Raw genomic sequence first — 6,000 nt, forward strand, 5'->3', positions numbered from 1 at the left:
TGTTTTGTGTTCATGTTTTATTTTCTTATGATATAATTTTTAATTGATCTGTTTTGCAGAAGGTAGAAAGTATTCCATGTCCTTGTCAAAAAAAAAATCTATTAGTGAGGTATGCCTAGAAAACAAAAGGCAATGGTTTATTTGGCTTTTTGTTTTTGTTTTAAAGAAAAACATTTGCAAATGCTTTTGTTCTCCCATGCTTAGCTGGTAGAAGTACAGGCGGGAGTCTGGCTGCCGCTGTTTCCAGAACCAGGTACAGTCAGAGGACAAGGATGTTTCCTGCTTACCCTGCCCCTTCCACTGGAAAAAGTCTAGGTTATCAACCACAGGACTCCACAGTTGTGCCAGCCCTGCCGTCCCCAGCTGGTCTGGGAAGAATAGCGGCAGCCTGCTTGGGTCCACAGAATGGCTGTGGGCACTGGAGACTTCAGTCTGACTCATGCTTCTGGGAACAGAGGCATAGAAGCACAGGTTTAAGCTGAGATGGAAGAAAGCTCCAGAACAAAGTGTGTGAGTCCCTGCCATGCTAAGCTGGTAGGGTCTGAGCCTCTGCAGAAAGCAGAGGGACTCTTCTTGCTTTCCCAGTCATCCCTCTGCTTCCCTTGCCCAGTCTTATTCTACACACACACACACACACACACACACACACACACACACACACACACACACACTTGCCCAACTCTTTGTCACTGTCAGCAGGACTGACTACATTGCTCCCCCTAGTTCCTACCACCAGCACCCCTTGTACCCCTTTTCCCATTATAGCCCACTGGATTCTAGATAAACAGGCAACAGAATTTTCTAGAACCAGCTGGACACTTGGCTATTAACAGGCGAATTTCAGTCTGCAACTCTTTGTAAGGTACAGAAGGAGCTGCCCGTATTTTCTCAGGCGCATGCCCAGTGCGGCATATGGACGTACATTTAACATCTCTGTGGCATGTCATTTTTTACGTATTTGTATGCAGTAGAAGTCTGTTGTAGAAAACGCTCCCTGTATATCTAACGATACTGTTAAAGAAAGCTGAATTCCACATTGCCAACAAAAAGCGTGAAATGTTCATGAACCTTCCTCCAGGAAAAGCCATTCAAGCCTGATTATTTTTCTAAGTAACTTCAATTAAATTGAAGGGAAAAAAAAACTTTTGTGCATGGTTTGTTCGTGGCTCATTAATAAAAGACTGTAGGGGTGGGGTGGGGTGGGTGGGCTGTGCTCTCTGGCACGCGGGGGGCCCTGCTCATGTGCATCAAAGGATGAAGCCATGGTAGCTGTTGGCCAGCTCAGCCATGGTAAGACCACCACGTCTATGAAGTCTTGAGGAGGGATTCATGAGAAGCCCATGATGTTGTTCTACCATGCATGTGAACAAATAAGGCAATGGGGTCATCCAGGGGTTCAGTGTCTGGTGGCAGAACCCCAGGCCTGGGACACTGAATGACACACTTCTCAGTGACCGCTAAGTGCTCCCACTTTGAAGCTAGGAAGCTTCAGACTTGTAACTTCCAGCCCCAGTGAGTCAGTTCCTATCTAATGCCACCAAGAACCTAAATACCTCCCAAATAGGCTCCACCTCTTAAAGGTCCCACCACCTCGACACTGCCACACTGGAGACCAAGCTCTCAGCACAGGGAGACTGAATTTCTCTCCTGGAGTCGGGGGAAGGGGGAGCACACATTCAAAATTACAGCGACAACCACATCTTTTAGCTTCATTTGTGAAAACAATTCTTTCCTATTTTTCCAAAGAAGAAATCATATGCAAAGTTGTTCATTCTCAATGTATTGTATGTTCTACACATGTTCATATCAACATGAGAATACTACTGATGGGGAAAAGCTTTCCCGCATGGCATGTGGTTTCTAATTTTAAAAATTAAAAAGATCTCCAAAAATATCTTTTTTTAATTTTTTAAATTAAAAAATAATAAACTGATGTGCGGGGCTAGGAGCATGGCTCAAAAGTGGTGGAATGCTTGTCTAGCACAAGAGAGATCCTGGGTTCAACCCCCAGTACTGGAATAGTTGATTCCCCTGCCGATAAAAATTGGGCATCGGACAGAAAGAAGCCGGAAGCCTAAATGTGGGAGAGGATGGTGTCACAAAGACATAGGTAGAGATGCAACTCTCAGCCAAAGTACAATTGATAAAACATGAGAAAACAGGAGAGCTAAGGGCTGGGAAGGTGGCTCAGTGGTAGAGTGCTTGCCTTGCATGCATTAGGCCCTGGGTTCAATTCCTCAGCACCACATAAGCAGAAAAAAGCCAGAAGTGGTGCTGTGGCTCAAGTGGTAGGGTACTAGCCTTGAGCTGAAGAGCTGAGGGACAGCGCCCAGGCCCAGAGTTCAAGCCCCACAACGGACCAAAAAAAAAAAAAAGAGCTAGAAGACAAGGGGCCGAGTTGAGGCTAAAAGTTGCCACAGAATACTAGCTAGTCCATGCAAATATGTTTCTCTGCGTGATCCATTAAAGTACCTCCAACAACAGCTCAGAGCCTTCCCTTCACAGTCACCCCATGCTAGAACCTGCAGCTGCCCAGAAAAAAAACATTCATTCATTCCTTTAAACATTCATTCACTCATAACATGTTGGTCATATATTCATTCATCAGAGCATGTTAGGCATCTGGGCAGCCGCAGTGCAAGTGGCCAGGGACTTGTCATCAAATGTGGAGAAGGTTAGCAGAATGTGGAAAGGTTAGCAGATTCTGATGGGACAGGGGACATCGCTACAAAGACAAAACATCATATTCGGTTTGGGATGGAAGTGACCCAAGGGTAGCTGGAAAAATGGAAAGGAAGTGAGAGACTGGAGCCGTGTTTTTCTGCCTCAGGGAGTTTAAGGCCCCAGTAGTCAGACTCACAACCAAGAATCACTTGGGTCAAATGTCAATAATGCCAAGGTGGGAAACCCCTGGATCAAAGAAAGATGAGGGGTAGAACCTGAGTGGAGTGGGGGTGAGGAAGAAGAAAGGGGGAGAGTTGCCACACCCCCATCTTAGGAACTAGAGGTGGAGACAGATGGGGCCTTCGATAGAGCTGAGGGAATGAGAGGCACAGACAGGTTGAGGGAAGGCTGTGACTTTAGTGTACTGCATGCTGATTTAAGGCTTGGTGGACATCAGGGAGAGATGGATAAGTGGTTTGGGGATCTCGCTACTCAAAATGCAGTCTGGGGACCAGCAACATGGACATTCTCTGGGAGCTTGCTAGAAATGGAGCCTTTCACATACTGTAACAGCCCTCCTGCATTTAAAGACACTCCCTGGGTGATTCACAGAGTATTCACATTTGACCTGCTGGTCTGCAGCGTAAGACATTCTGGGGTCCAGCTGTGGTCTGGAGAGATGGGAGGGTTCTCTTACATTAATGCTGATTCTTCCAGCACCCCCGGAGATCTGCGTGGTCAAAGCCTTTATAGCTGGTTGTACAGATTGGAATACCAAAGGAGTCAATGCCAATTCCTCCTTTAAAAGACATTGGCAGCCAGGTGCCAGTGACTCAAGCCTGTAATCCTAACTACTCAGGATGCTGAGCTCCGAGGATTATGGTGGGAAGCTAGCCTGGGCAGAAAAGGTCCATGAGACTCTTATCTCCAGTTAACCACTAGAAGGCCAGAAGCAGTGACTCAAGTAGTAGGGCACTAGCCTTGAGCAAAAATAGCTCAAGGACAGCTCCCAGATCTTGAGTTCAAGCACTAGGACCAGCACATACATACACAAAAAAAGCTATTTGCAACCCAACATGGTAGCTCAAGCCTGTAATCCTACTTGGGAGGCAGAGGTCAGGGGATCATAGTCTGAGGCCAGCCTGGACAGAGCAAAACGAAACTGAAAAAACTTCATCTCAACCCATGGCTGGGCAGAGTGGTACAGAAGCCAGTTATTCCAGTGACACAAGAAAGCAAGAGTAGGAGGATGGCAGTCCAGGCAGCTCAGACAGAAAGTGAGCCTCTAAAGCGGGGCTAGAGATGTAACTCAAATGATAGAGTGTCTGTCTAGCCAACATGAGGCCCTGAATTCAATCCTGAACGCAAATGGGAGCAAAGGACATTTGCATGCTCAGAGATCCTGAGGTCCAATATCTGAAAAATGTTTACAATATTTTATCCACTTTTTTAGTTATTATTAAGGGACAAGATTCTGGATTATCTTACCCTCTCATGGTCAGATGCATAAAACTGCCTGTTTTTATAGCTATTATGACCCATACACTGGCTTAATCAATCCCATGACACTAAGAATTTAGTGCTGCTTTTCAAGTGGAGTATTTTGTTTTCTTGCTTTCTTGCTTTGTTTTTGTTGTTATTTTTAATTTTTTATTGTAAAAAATAGTATACAGAGGGGTTACAGTTACATGAGTAAGGTAATGAGTACATTTCCTATCAAGCAAGTAACCTTCTTCTTTGTTTTTCCCCTACCATCCCTTCACTCCCCACCTCCCCAACTCCCCACCCCCAAGTTGTAAAGTTTGTTTTCAACATAGTGTCTTGTACATGTCATTGTTACAATAGGTCAACCTGTATCCTTGTTTCAGCATTTTGTTATTTCCCTTCCCCTCCCCAAATTAAAAAAAATGTATATGCAAGATGCAGGACACTGGAATCAAATACAGTGAAAACAGGGGGGTTATATCGTAGGGGAAGAACATAGAAGAGAAACAAAAAAAATTACATAGTACATTTTAGATACATTAAAAACAATAGTAATAAAGAAAAAACATTGTATCCCTATCTTGGGGTTCATTTCACTTAACATCATCTTATATGTTTTTGTTATTTTTGTGCTTGTATTGAACTTTTTTGCTCAACACTCTACCGTTTAAGCTTTTTGCTAGGGACGAGAGTCTCATGGACTTTCCTGTCCAGTCTGGCTTTGAGCCATGATCCGCAGATCTCAGCCTCCTGAGTAGCCAGGATTATGGACATGAACTCTACCAGGCTAAGCTTTATGTCTCTAGTTTTAAAAATTATTTCAATAAGGTTTTTTTCTAATGATTTCTCTAGTTTTTAGAAAATGATATAGTATACTGGTATGAACATTGTTTGAAATGTTCTTTTTGTTGCTGTTTTCAGCCAGAGTCTTCCCCTGGAGCCCAGGCTGGCCTTGTACTTGGAATTCTCTGCCTCAGCGTCCCAGGTGCTGGGATTATAGGCATGTGCCACCCCACCAGGCTCTGAGAGCAATTTCACAGTTCTCGTTGGAGTATTTCCTTATTGACTCCACAGAGAAGAAGGTGATTTCCATTGCCACTAGCAATAGCATGCATTTCTCTTGATTACTGACACTGAATTTCATTTTAATTTATTTTCTTTGTGAAAGCCATGAATAATGGTGCCTAGAAAGTGATTTGTTAATTTTTTTCTTCTCTTTTAAAAAATTATTTATTTTAAATTTATGTGGCACTAAGGAATTAAACTCAGGGCCTCATAAACACTAGGCAAGCACTCTACCACTAAGTCACATTCCCAACCTATTTTTTTCTTTTTCTTTTTTCTTTTTTATTTTTGTCGGTCATGGGGCCTGAACTCTGGGCCTGGGCGCTGTCCCTCAGCTCTTCAGCTCAAGGCTAGTGCCCTACCACTTGAGCCACAGCACCACTTCTGGCTTTTTTCTGCTTATGTGGTATTGAGGAATTGAACCCAGGGCCTCATGCATGCGAGGCAAGCACTCTACCACTGAGCCAACTTCCCAGCCCTATTTTTTTCTTTTTATATTGCTAGGAAAATTGTACACTTTCTCATCAGATCACTAAATGTCTGCATTTTCTTGCACAGAACTTTTCTACACAGCGATCTTGATGATGTATTAGGAAAAATTAAGGACTTAAATTTGGACTTAATCAAGGACCTATACTGTGGGCCCTCATTACGTTTTGCAGAAGAGTAAGTTGTTATCTGTTGTGTTTTCTACATGGTTTCATCCTCTTTATTTATATATAACTTTTACATAGCTTCATCTTCTTAGTTTACATTTAACTTTCCACTTTCAGACATGGCTCTTAC

This window comes from Dipodomys merriami, unplaced genomic scaffold (genome assembly GCF_024711535.1).
Source record: "Dipodomys merriami isolate MVZ:Mamm:240054 unplaced genomic scaffold, mDipMer1.0.p SCAF_10, whole genome shotgun sequence".
In the NCBI taxonomy this organism is placed as follows: Eukaryota; Metazoa; Chordata; class Mammalia; order Rodentia; family Heteromyidae; genus Dipodomys; species Dipodomys merriami.